At 41.9% G+C, this 13,441-nt stretch overlaps 1 protein-coding gene across 9 annotated transcripts in view; it reads left to right on the top strand.

Annotated features, from left to right (window-relative positions):
• ARMC2 (armadillo repeat containing 2) overlaps nt 1-13,441 on the top strand; it is a 95,314-nt gene that overhangs the window by 1,456 nt on the left and 80,417 nt on the right. For 6 of the 9 annotated variants that reach the window (XM_040698336.2, XM_040698339.2, XM_040698338.2 and 3 more), the window contains exons 1-4: nt 127-214; nt 889-967; nt 2,486-2,632; nt 9,326-9,495. The gene's annotated coding sequence lies outside the window, so the exon portion shown is untranslated. Of the gene's footprint in view, nt 1-126; nt 251-888; nt 968-2,485; nt 2,633-6,964; nt 9,496-13,441 lie in introns of those variants that run through there. The other 3 variants (XM_040698335.2, XM_046939605.1, XM_040698334.2) reach the window with 3 other exon arrangements.

Below are 13,441 nucleotides of genomic sequence, written 5' to 3'. Positions count from 1 at the left end.
GGCGACCATTGGCGGAGAGCGCGTCGCGAAGCGGTCCCATTGGCTGCCCGCTCCGCCAATGGGGAGCGCTGTATCCGGGAGGCACGGGGCTGTGGAGCTATTTAAATCCAGCTCGGTGATGTCAGCGGGGGCGGCGGTTGGCGGAGCAGGGGGGCTGCTGGGGGCCGCGCCTGTCAGGCCGCGTTCGTCAGTGGGCGGCCGGCGCTGAGGGGAGGTGAGCGGCTCCCCGCACCTGCCGGGGTGGCCCCGCGTAAGGAAAAGCGGCAGTCTCCCCTCGTTCCTTCCCGCGCTCCCCGCTGATCCGCAGGCAGTCAGCGTTGGCTCACTTGGGGGGACGCTGGAGTGCGGGGGTTAAGTGTGGGGTGTTGGCGCAGTGCGCGCTGAGGCCTGAGGCGGTGGGCTCGCCGACTGTAGGAGTTCTGTGATAAGCCACGTCGGAAAGCCTCTTAGACGGAGGGCGAAAGGGCTTGCAGCTTGCATTGCAGCTACTCGTGCGAGTGTTTGGGGGAGGGGTTACCTTAAAGTACCTTTGCGTTGCTCTGAGTGACATCCAGTGCCTCCCCATGGCCTCGGTGGTACAGTGCATGGACCTTCGTGGAATGATAGAATGCCCCAGGTAGAAAGGGACCCACAATGATCATCGAGTCCAGCTCCTGGCTCCACACAGGACCACGCAGAAGTCGGACCCAGTGTCTGACAGTGCTGTCCAAATGCTCCCTGAACTCCAGCACTCGGGGCTGTGCCCACTGCCCTGGGCAGCTTGTTCCATGCCCACCGCCCTCTGGTGAAGAACCTCTTCCTAACCCCCGCCTGACCCTCCCCTGACACAGCTCCATACCGTTCTTCTCCTGAGCTCTGCCCCAAGTAACGTGTTTTATCACTTGACAGCCAGAGATTTGCCTGGTTTTGTTCCTGAAGGACTGCTATGAGTGGGAGGTCTCAAGTGACCATGGTGGTTTAAAGAAAGGTACGTGCTTGTTAATCTTAGGCCACAAAGTTTACCAGTAGGGTACACCCACCTGGCCAACTTCTTTGCATTTCTGACTCCTGTTAGTGACAGACCCTGCTCTGTGGGTTGCAGAGAGGACTTGTGGAAGTTGAAACTTGGATGCTTCTAGCTGCAAGTGTTCTGTTTTCTATTGTGTTTTCAGCACTGCAGTTACAGATGGAGTTGAAATTGTGTGATGTTACAACAAGAAAATAAGTGAAAACAAAATCCAAATACACTGGTCTGTCTTGGCAGAAAATGTCTTGTAATTTGTTCTGCGCTTCAATATGCTGGAGACCTGTCCTGGAGCTCATTCTGTTCAGCCTAAAAAAGGCTGAGAAGTTGAGTTTAAACATAGCTATCTCACCTGATGCCTGTAATCCTCCTGCTTGCAGCCCAGTGCTCAATACCCTGATAACTGCACAATTTTTTCTCTCTCATGTGACCCCAAAATGAACCATGATGTGACCAAATTGCAAGCATCTCCCACCCTGCACTATCACGTCCCTCACGGGAGAAGCACACATAAACAACAGGTAACAGGCTGCAAACATTTCTGAATTTGCAGGTGCATGTGCACAGGGAGCAGAGATTTTGGTTTGTGTGTGCAGGCATTTTGGTTGCTTAAAGATAGCAGTGATGTGGCTGCAGACAGATGTGGTCTGGTCACCAGTGGAAGTGGTTCCACAAAAGCAGTGCTCTTGTGCAGTGGGCTGAACATGTGGCAGTACTAAGCTGAGTGGTGTTAGTGCCAGGGATCTGTCGTAAGGAAATGATTCCTGTTGTTTTTGATTGATTTTTTTTTTTTCCCTGTAGTATGGCTGAATGACTTCTAGAGTGATTTGGAAGTGTCACCTTTCTCTAAAATGTCAGATCAGTGCTAGCAAGAGATGAAAAGCTGGGCAAGGTATTCATGGTGGTCCTGCAAACTCATCTGGGCTCTTGACTGCTGCGTCTCTCTGACATGTGTGGAATTAATCTCATGATCAGATATGAGTTGGAAAGAATTTCTTTGCTAACCTTATGGACAGAGCATTTCAGGGGAAAAAAGGAAGGGGGAGGCATTTACCCTCAGCTGCCAGACGGAATATGGTTCATTTTTCGAAATCACATTTATACACATCTATGGCATAGACTTAGGGGACAGAAAGAAATGTGAAGAGTTCATCTGATCAATCCTTTGATTTTTCTACCATGTAGTGGGACCCATTTTCCCCATCTCTTTCCTCATAAATATCCAAAGAAGATTTCCAGAAAGGAACCTCCCTGGGTATATCTCGCAAGTGTTCAACTTAGTACAGTTTTCTACTGCCTCCTTAAGTGAAGTTTAACTCCACTTTTTCTTTTTGTATCAATATATAGAGCAGGTTGTTCCTGTCATTTTACAATAGCTTTTACATATTTGGAAGAATGTCAGCGTGTGTGCCGTCAGTCCTCTTTTTTAGGCTAAACAAACTCTTAATGTGTTCAAATTTTGATCAGTATTTTTTTTTCCAGATCTTGTCACGTGACTCTGAAGTAGAGCAAGGGTTGCAGCAGACTTCAACTTTCAGTCCTACATTGCTTGTTCAAGAAAGGTCTAGAGAAGAAAGTCCTAAATAGCATGGTGAATTAAAAAAAAAAAAAAAAAAAAGATAATTGCAGGTAAGATTGCCATCTCCTAGGTAAGAGGAAGCACTCACTGGAGGGAAAGGTGGATGATGATACTTCAGTTCAAAGGGGACCATAGGGACAGTTGGCTGATAACTTGACTGAATGTGGAGCTTTATTAAAAAATACAATATATGCTTAAAGAAAGGGCATACAGAATGATAAACAATACTATGTCACTGTGTAAAGCAGACTCACTGGAAATTAATTTGTGTTACAGCACCTCAACTCTGGAGTTTCACAGGACGTATAAAAGTCGCAATTAGGGCTGAGTAATCAGGGACATGGGGAAGCTAAAGTGCACACGAATAATTGAATTTCAGATGAGGCAAATTCAGAAAACACAACTCTTGACACTGCTTCCTTCTGACTACTCTTTAGAAATCATTCCTACTCTAGACCATCAATACATGATCGTGTGTTTTTTTTTCTTTTAAGAAAACATTTTGCAGAACGGCCTATATGCAATGCTGTGTAGGATTCAGTTGAATTCAGGCTGCAAGTGGGGCCAGTTGCAGTCTTCCATCTTAAAATATCAATAGAATTGTATTTTAAGTGTTTTGATCAGGAATAGTGAAGCTTTTAAATTTTAAATGTGCTTTTCAATGTTAAACATTTTTTGTGGAAACTCCCTTTGTTACATTATTAGCAAAGTACTCTAATCATCATTGCGTATCTTACATTTCGTCTGCTGGGAAGAAATGGACAGTTCTTTTGCTGCAGATTAACCACAGTTTATTTTGTGATTCTGTGATTGTTGAAAGAGAATACATGGTTTATTACTTTTTCATCCGGTTATTCAAGGAATGGACAGAAGGGTTTAACCACAACTTCCCTTCTACTCTCAGTCCCAGCAGACATTTGAATTTACAAATTAAAAATCTGCACAAACTGAGAATGTGAAAACCAGGGAGTGAGTGGCTCAACAGTACAAAAGATTGCAGTGTTGGATCTTGTTTTCTTGGCTGAGAGTGGCTAGAATGGATTGTTTATTTTACCTTTGGCATAGCCTTGTTCCACACTTCAATGTTAATTTTTCTTAGATGGGGAAAAAGTCATCACTAGAGCTGCTGTTGGATGAATTAGTTTCAGGCACCACTGGACACTAATTGTATTAAAACAGAATTTGGCGCAAAAACCTGGTTGGTTTTAACTATTTCCTCATAGAAATGGAGTCACTAACGAGTCTTTTTATGGAGTGAAGGATGAAATCAGCTGTTAATTCATTTGGATAAGCAGGTTTTTGTTCTTGTTGAGACTCTTTAAATAGAAGGTTGTATCAGTAGCACGTTCACGGCTCTGCTGCAGACAAGTACATTTCAGTACTTCAGAAACCAGCAGGCTACACCAGCAGGCCTCCAAAAGTAACACAAAATGGTAACTGTTGTGTCTGTTTTGCTTGAAAGCTGTTCTGTCCTGTCTTTGAGACAAGTTCTGAATTCTGAGGTGGTTTTGTATTTCTAGCAATGCAATTGGCAACACTATTCCTGGAGGAATTTTATTCTCAATCTTTATGTGTGTTGGACCTGATGGCCTTTCTGGCAGTCAGTGGGAGGCTTTAATATGCCAAAAATGCAGACGTGGACTCCTCTGCCTGAAGAAATTGGCTTAGTTTAGAGAGTAGAGACAAGCATTTATAAACAAACATGCCTACAACATACAGAAGTTCTCTTAGAGTGTAAGTTAACATCTAAGTCACCTCCTTTGGTGTAGTGTCAGTAGGTCAAAGCTGTAAACAGTCATCTGCTTATTTTCACAGCCGTTATTTTGAATGCTAATACAGTTTTTCTTATCTCTGCTACGCATAAAGCCATTGTTTGTGCACAATACTTTTTGAATGCACTGTGGCTCATGTGTATATTTTGTCCACATCAGCTTCCTCTACAGTGTTGCCTGGTTAGCTCTAGCAACAAGAGTCTTTTGAAACCCTTAGAAAAGCTTCTTCCAGTTTGCCAGAGACAAACGTGTAGGAACTGGTGACCATCTGGGATTATAAAGAGGATGGTTGCAGTGGTACTCAGTAGAAGGTCCAGATCACCAGTTAGGCCACCTAGGATTGCAGGGAAGAGATAAGGATTTGAGCAAAGCAGATTCTCCATTCTGGCAGTCAAACTGTTGAAACACTTGTTTTCTTGCAGCCCCACTGTGGCTTGAAAAGCTATTCCATTTCCAAAATTTTGCTGAGAGTGATGCTGATGAAAATGACGTGCAGACACTCTTTACCGTTTATGCACCTCAGTCACAATAAGGGAGCAGAATAAAATAGACCAACCTATCTATGAAGAATGGAAGGGTTATTTTTCATCACTAAGATTTAGAGGACTTACAGAATTTTATTGATCACTTTTTCTAAAACTGTCTTGAATTGTAGCTTTCCTGTTGCAGCAAAGCTGTATGGCTCGTATTTTGCTATTTTGTTTTCTAGTAGCTTGGATCCACGTATCAAACAGTGGGAGTACCAAAGAGTGCTATAAAAATGTTTTCAAAATAGCACAAGGAGGAATTCTATGTGATTTTTCCTAGTTACAGGTTTCCTAAAGCAGTGTAAAATTTTACTTTCTTCTTTAATGGAAGATTTAGGCATTGGAACGTGTCCAGAGAAGGGCAATGAAACTGGTGAGGGGTCTGGAGCACAAAACTTATGAGGAGCAGCTGAGGGAGCTGGGATTGTTTAGTGAGGAGAAGAGAAGGCTCAGAGGAGACCTTATTGCACTCTACAACTTCCTGAAGGGAAGTTGTGATGAGGAGGGGTTTGGCCTCTTCTCCCAGGCAACAAACAGGACCCGAGGAAATGGCCACAAGTTGTACCAGAGGAGGTTTAGATTAGACATAAGGAAAAACTTTTTCTCTCGGAGAGTGGTCAGGCACTGGAATGGCTGCCCAGGGAGATGGTGGAGTCGCTGTCCCTGGCAGTGTTCAAGAGGCGTCCAGATGAGGAGCTACGAGATATGGTTTAGTGGCTTATGGTAGCAATGACAATAGGAGGATGGTTGGACTAGATGATCTTGGAGGTCCTTTCCAACTTGTGATTCTATGATTCTACATCTAAGCATATATAACAAAATCTGTTTCTTAACAATTGGCCTGTTTTGAAAAATTCTGCTTTATTTGGAACTAAGCCTATCATGTCAGTGTTATCATGTCAGTGTTATCATGTCAGTGTTATCATGTCAGTGTTATCATGTCAGTGTTGTCATTAATCTGCATAGTTTTCAAAAAAGGGTAGAGATTGTTTTTAAATTTTAAAATTTTTTAAACCTTTAACATCTTCTCTCTCCCCAAAGGCCCAAAGGACAGCCCCCTTGATAGCTAAAATATAATGTAAGTCCAGAGATGATTGTTACAGTAAATTTCAACATCTAATACAGATTCTTTCCTAAAATTTCTGCTATTAAACCTACATGCTGTAGTATGACTATATATCTGTTATTACTAGAGTATAATCTTTGTTGGGTTTAAGCACCACATTCCAACCAAGAAAGCAAACTCACATAAGCCACTCATCACCTCTCTATCCTATGAGCATATCAGCCATATCATAGAATGGCTTGGGATCTTAAAACCCATCCAGTTCCAATCCCCTGCTGTTGGCAATTTGGCACCCACTGCCCAGAGCCCTATCCAACCTAGCCTTGAAATGCATCCAGGGATGGGGCATCTACAGTTTCTCTGGGCAACCTGTTCCAGTGCCTCACCTGAAAAATTTCCACCTAATATCTAATCCAAATCTCCCCTCTTATAGTTTAAAACCATTCCTGTTTATATGCAGATACTTCCCTTATTTGTGACACTGTTCTAATCCTACATGGAATGGCTCTATGGAGACAGATGCATTTTTAGCATACACGGAGATTAACGAGTTCAAAACAGAGCTTTTCCCAGTCAAGAATGTAAGCCAGCAGAGACGGTTATTGCCCAGCTCTTGCATGATGGTCAGCCAGTATAGCACTTGCCACCAAAATGAAACTTGCAGAGCTCTCAGACATTTATAATTTACTGGATGAGAGATATCATTCAATGGCATGAGTGGAATCATGGCATAGCTTTTTCCATGGTCTTCAGAGCTGATGTTTACCCTCTGCCATGCTTGCAGGGGAATGTTTTTATTTCTACAAGTGCTTAAAATGCTAAATTCTGCTATTTTCTATGTAATTCCTGTTTTGGGGTAAAGTATAATTTTGACACAAGAACCACAGTTGTGTTTGACTCCTGAGTAGACAGGAAGAGGAAAATCTCTTTTCTTCTACATCCTTAGATTCTCTTTAACTTCTGTGATAAAAATGTACATCTTTGCTCTGGTATACGTGTTCTACCACATCTTCTTTTGCATCTTTTGAATAATTTTTCTGCCACTAGTTGTAAGTCACTTGGTGCTTTTCGATTTATTTACTTCAGCATGCAGAGGAAGTGCATATCAAATTTATGGGCTGAAGTGGAATTGTCAGCTATTCATGAAGCAGCACCTGCAAGAAAGATTGCTCATGGCTTCCTGTCCTGAGCAATACAGAACTTGAAGCAGCTACTGGGTTAACTTGTCCTTACACAGAGCAAAAACCCTTGGGGGGAATCCAGCACTACTTCTTTGTTTAAGATATGTGCTGGATTGTCTGTGCATTTGAGTGATGTCTTGATTTGTTTCTGTTTTTCCAAGGAGATCATAACTCATTTGCATAAACCTAGTCCATAATGAATACACATAACAGTATTTATGATAGATAAGTTAAAGGAGATTTTATGAGACAGCAAAGCATGCAGTAGTAGAAGGGAGAAGTACCCTTTTCCTGCTGTCTGGCAAGAATGATGACTTAGAGCAGAAAATAACCTTAATATCTTAACTTATCAAAGTGCCCACATCAAAAAAAGGAAAACAGAGAAAACAGGTATTTATGGGCATGTTTTTGTTACAAATATTATGGTACTCTGCTTTAATACACTGCATTCAATATCTGATAGGTAACACATATTAAAGACTATGCTAGTTAAGACTGCAGGAGTCCTACTTAGTCATCTGCATGGATCTTGGATGACTTCTTCCAACTTAACAAGAAGGACTCTTAAGCAAGAACTGTCTGGTGACAGGGCAGCTGCTGCTCAAAAAGGGAATGAAACTCAGTCTGGCATCTTCAGAAAAAAGAAGAGCCAAGAAAAAGCCATAGTCTGCTGCAGAGATCTAAGGGCACATATTACTCTTTAAACTAAATTACCAGTAAATCAGCTATGGTAAAACGTTGGACAGGTTGTAGATGTGGGTGGAATATGGACAGTAAGACAAGCTGGTTGGGTATGCAGAGAAGTGTGTTGCTAGAAAATCTTGTGAAGAACTTCAAACTAGCTGAAGTATTGTATATAAACTTGTGTTACATGCTGTTGATTAGGCAAAATTCAAATGTTGAAGACAGAGCAGTGGTGGAGTCTCTGCCTTTGTGTGATTGCTGAACAGCCCAGTGTGGAACACTTAATCTCCTGTTAACTTTTACTTTCTGTTTGTTATGACAACTTAGAGCTGTTCCATGGCAATTTTGAGGTTATTTGAAGTACTCTGGGGAAGGGGTTCTTAATGGCATAGAAGATTGGAGTGGACACTGCAATAACTGGAAGACAGAAGAGGATTCTTAAGGAGAAGGGCAGAAGGATACGGAGAGAGGCAGAAATTAATAAGCATGCAGAGATGGAACAGGGATGTACCATTATGGCATAGTGTGAGAAACTGAGGAGTGTATCAGTGCTGTTTGCTTAGCATGGCAGATCTGCTTATCTAATTATTTTATCTGTAGTATTTCTAAAATACAAGTAATGTGTGAGCTGTACTGTAACACAGAGACAAGCACTAAAAGCAGCTCAGCTGCTGTGGTCTGCAGATGCTGATGTCTGTAGTCCCTTATAATCTTGTAGGTAGCTAGCAGGAGAGAATGAAGTTTACTAAAGATGATGAGAGTTTCAATATACTTGGTTCTGCAGTTCGAACAGATACAGCTGTCAGACAATGATGTTTCTGGTTTCAGAGTTATCTTTGGTTCAGGTTCTTGAGACCTACGGCCTAGGGCAAGCATCCAGGTGAGAATGCTGATAGGAATTTGCAAATTATAGCTCCTTGGCAGCAGATGCCTTTTTTTTAATTTTTGTGGCAGTGGAGCAGGTTCCAGAGAATGGGAGGGGAAATCTCAGAGGGTGTTGGTGATGTGCCTGAGAGACGCGTTTAAGGATGGGAAAGGAGACTGGGAAAAGCCAAAGAGGTGTCATGGGTCTGAACTCAGCGTCCTTCTCTTCTCTCAGTCTGCCCCCTCTTTTCCTCCCCAGGGGTGGCTCCTCAAGTTCTTGGAGTTTGTAGTTTGTTTCCAAAGCCCACAGCCATCTCCTCCCCCCCCGCCTTATATCTGTCTTCCACTATCAACTCAACTCTGCCTGGAAAAAAAGTCTCCTCATGGCTTTGCTGTAGCTTCTAATTATTCTCTGCCTAAAAGAACAGGATGCCAGGGGCAACTCCTGTTACAAAGCAAAGAGGAGACAGAAGGTGGGTAAGGGTCATTTAGGCCAGAACAACAAGCTCTATCTTCCAAGATACAGGCAATGTCTCTTGCACTCTTCAGCTGCTTCTGCCTTGTCTTGGCCTACTGAATTGATGTCACTCAAAGTAGCCAAGCTGATGGCAGATGCCCACAGATTGACCTTCATTTTGTTGTTATGCAGGTTTTGAGGATGTGACTTTGGTCAGATAAAGCACAATCTGGCAGGTGTTATGAAGAAAACATAATTGGTAGAAGTAGTAGAACTAACCTTATGGAAGAATATTTGCCCAGTGATTTGCTACACTAATCAACAAGCAGCACTTCAGAGTGGACCACCAACCGGTAAAGCAGGTACTCTCTGTCTCATAAAACTCATGTAGCTCAGCACACAGAGAAGAAACACAAAGCTACCTTCAGGGTCACCTGACTGTGGGGGACCTTCAGGGATAGTTGGGACCAAGCTTGCACAGCTGTAGCCTTCACACTTAACATCCTGTTCTTCCTGACTCCCTATTTACAGCCACCAGTCCTGTCAGCAAAGAAAGTGGAAGTAGTGGTAACCACTCTTCTGTGACTTTGTGGCATTCTTTGCATTATTGATCACTTTTTTTCGCAGTGGTAATGAATATCTACAGTCCATTACGCAGAGCTGATTATTGCACAGTGTAGCAGAAATGCTAAGTCACGGTCTGAAACAGTGATTGAGCACCTGGTGGAAGGGAGGGCCAACCCAGGGGAGCTCAGGTGCACGTCGTCCCAGGAAGGGGTGGAGCCAGGATCCACCCCCTCACAGACCTCATTTAAGGGTTGGCAGTGGAGGTGAGGATGTCTTGTTGGAGATCCCTGTCTATGTGAGGCCTTCTGAAGGTAAGTAGCTTTTTTTCTTTTGTTTTTGTATCTATGGCTGCTGCACTTGGGTTTATCCTCGCTTGCTGCAGCCTGGAACTCTGCTGCCCTGCTGTTATTGCTGTGTTTTCCATCACATTACAGTGTTGCATGTAGTAACTAATACATGTAGTTAGCCTATCTTGACTTAAGCCACAGCCTGTCTTTCAAGTCACTTCAAACCTGTCTTGGTTTCTAAACCAAGGATCAATAAATGGTAGGTATTTCCTGCGTGCGCTTTCCACAAATGCTTATCCCCTTTTCTGCCTTTTCCCCTTCAAGTATGATTTCTAGTGCAGTGGTCATCAGGAAAGAGTGACTGTAGTATACGTGAGGATCATGGATCAGTGGGAAGAGAACTGGTGGAAGCAGTAACCTCATCTCCCTATTTTTGAGTGTATGTAGAGGCTATATGTATGCATCTTCATGTTAATGAGTAATGAAGTAATACTAACTAGATGTAAACTGATGGAATTAAATATTTCTCTTTTTATTCCAGATGTGTTTCTTATCCCAGCCAAAGTCTTGGCCAGCTGACCTTTCCATCTTATCGATAATGATGCTCTATCTCCTATCATGATTAAAACACAGCTCTATGTTTTCTCTGTAAGCTTCCTTGACTTAGGATACTATACCTCATCTCTTTTATTCAGGGGTTACCTTTGATTGGTCTCCTCAAGCCACTCATGTAAAAGTGGCTGATTCTTCCTGGGAATTATCCCCAAAATTATTCTGTCTTCTTGAACAATTGGAACTTAACTAGATGGTTTCCATCTCATAGCTTTATGAGCGAAAAATAAATCTCACTGGTTTGAAGTTTTCCTAGCCCTTTCCTCTGTCTTCTAGTTTTTAAGGAAGCTGTTTTGTATCTTTACTCAGCCAATGCTTTCATACTGCTTTTCCTTTCTGAGTTTCAACTTGCATTTCAAAATATTTTCCTTCTCACTGATCTTGAAAGAGAAACATCTTATACAGTTGGCTTATCATTCATGTCTGGATTTCCTAGGTATTACAGAAATGCAAATATTTTAATATTCGGTATTCATTTTAACATAGCACGTGATTTTTAGGGGGCATTTTAGATTATTTTGGTGAAATTTTCCTGAGAAGAAAATATGACATCAGTGACTCAGGATTGTATCCACAAAATGTTTTTCCTTCTCTCAAATTGCCACGGGGTCCCTCATTTTACCTCCTTTGTCAAACCAGTTTCAAGACTTCAGCGTTTAACCGGACCACCACCAAAAGACTACAAATTGGACCAACCTTCACTGCAGAAATGCTGGGATATCAGGAGAATGTAGTTTCAAAATCTCAGCTACAGTGTATTCTTTTAGATACTTAAACTAATCGATTTTTCTAAGCTGCGTAATCTCACCAGATTCTTTAAAGATGCCATCTGGCTGTACCATCACAAAAGTCCAAGTTTACCCTCCCCCTCCCCAAAAACGCAAGATTTTTTTCAAGTATAACTGTTGAATATCTTTTCACAATTAAAACAAGTTTAACATTATATTTAAAGATGAAAAAGCATCAATAAAACTAGGAAAGCAGATTGTGTGCATTCCCTCCTAGCAAATTATTTGAAAATCCCAGGCCTCATAGGAATTTGAGAAATATCTGTCCTTTTTTCCCCCAGCTCAGGAGCACTCTTCTTCCCGCACTGGGGTGTTTTACCAATTAACGGGGTCAGTGGGAAGGACACAGACACCAACAAAAGGGATAAGCTTATTTTACTGTCTATTTCAAAATAATACAAAAAAATAAAGCAGTGCCTACAGTCAGAAGATAAGCTTAACAGTAAAGAAAATGAGCGAGGTAATGCATCTGATCGTTACTACATGAGGTTAGCGGTAGTGATTAAGAAATTTACATCACCAATTGCCCTAATGCGTTACCATCATCCAGATCTGCAGTCACTGAGAAGCCTCAGTTACAGCAAGGATCTGGAGAACCTGTCTTGGCAGTTGGGAAGTTGGTGCATCCACCCTGTAGGTGAGGTCTCCAAAGACGCTGCAAGCAGGTCCAACTTTTATACTATTGGATAAACAAATGTTTGTAACAGCCGGGTGGATTATCTGGTTTCCTCTTTCTCCTGTTGGTTTTTCCCCAAAAACCTGGCCAGGGCTCAAGGAGAAGTCAAGGAAGTTGTGCTATCTATTTTGGTGCACCACAGGCCTCTTTGGCAAGACTAACTGCTCGGGCTCATGCATACATGCTTAGTCAGGTAAGAAACATTACAGCAAAGTTTTCTTGTGATCAGGGAAGATATTGTTTGACCATTGTTACTGCACAAGAAGCAGTTTATCTACAGAGCTTCTGTAGATAAACACCAGAATATGCATACACTTCCTGCCATGGCAAAATATGGATAAACAGCATCTTGTATGTACAATTAACACTATACTATATGTTGTTAGGTTGTGAGGCTTATCTATAGGTCAATTTAGATTCAGGGACTATCTCAGGCCCCAGCATTTCTTAGGGATAAAAATCATAATACAGATTTCTGGATGTAGCATGGGAATAACAGGGCAGGGTACAGAAATTAAATATTTACTCGTGACATAGTCCCACACTGTTCAGTGCTTTACTGACTTAGCGCCATAACTGGAAGTAGATCTGATGATAAAGATGAGCTTTCTCATCAACCTTCTTTCTGCTGAACTATAGCTTTCCAGCATCCTGCAGGCCCACAAATCATAGCCCAAATTCTATCTGTACTGTATGAAGTGCCTGACTTATATTAACATCCCTATTTGACACAGAAATAGCTCAGCCTGAAGAGCAATCTGGGACTCTATTATAGTCATACTGCATGTTAGTTGGTATTTAAGATGATCTGCGGCGCTCTTTCATCTGGATGATGTATGCTACATCTAACTTCTATATAATTAAGAAGTACATATGTATGCAATGTATGCATACGTGTATTATAAAGGTTAGGTATGTATATGCATGCCTGAGCAAATGTGAGGTGAACTGCTATTTACAGATAGTCCCAGGCCAATGAACAAAATACAATAGACAGCCCATATATAGGCAGAATTCTTATGTGGAAAGAGTTGTTTTTATAACCAAAATTACAGGAATGTTAAAATAGTAGAATGAAACTTTTATTTGATTGCCTGTTCTCAGTATCCATGCAACCCTTGGAAGCTCTGCTAAGGTGGATTTAATTTCTACCTAAAGAATTCAGGAAGATGCAAAAAAAAAAAAATCCTTTTCATAGAGTCTTGTCTAATCCTGTTCAACTGAGTAGATGAATGGACATCATTCCCACTTTTCTCAGCTGTTGACAAAGTATATTTCTTTCGTGCCTGTGAGAGCAAAGAAATACTTTTTTTTTGTTTACACAGCAGTGCTGTTCAGGGAGGCATCCAGCACTCTTGTAGATCATCACTCTATCTCC

This window comes from Gallus gallus, chromosome 3, assembly GCF_016699485.2.
Source record: "Gallus gallus isolate bGalGal1 chromosome 3, bGalGal1.mat.broiler.GRCg7b, whole genome shotgun sequence".
Lineage (NCBI taxonomy): Eukaryota > Metazoa > Chordata > Aves > Galliformes > Phasianidae > Gallus > Gallus gallus.
This window is presented reverse-complemented; position numbering and strand designations above follow the sequence as displayed.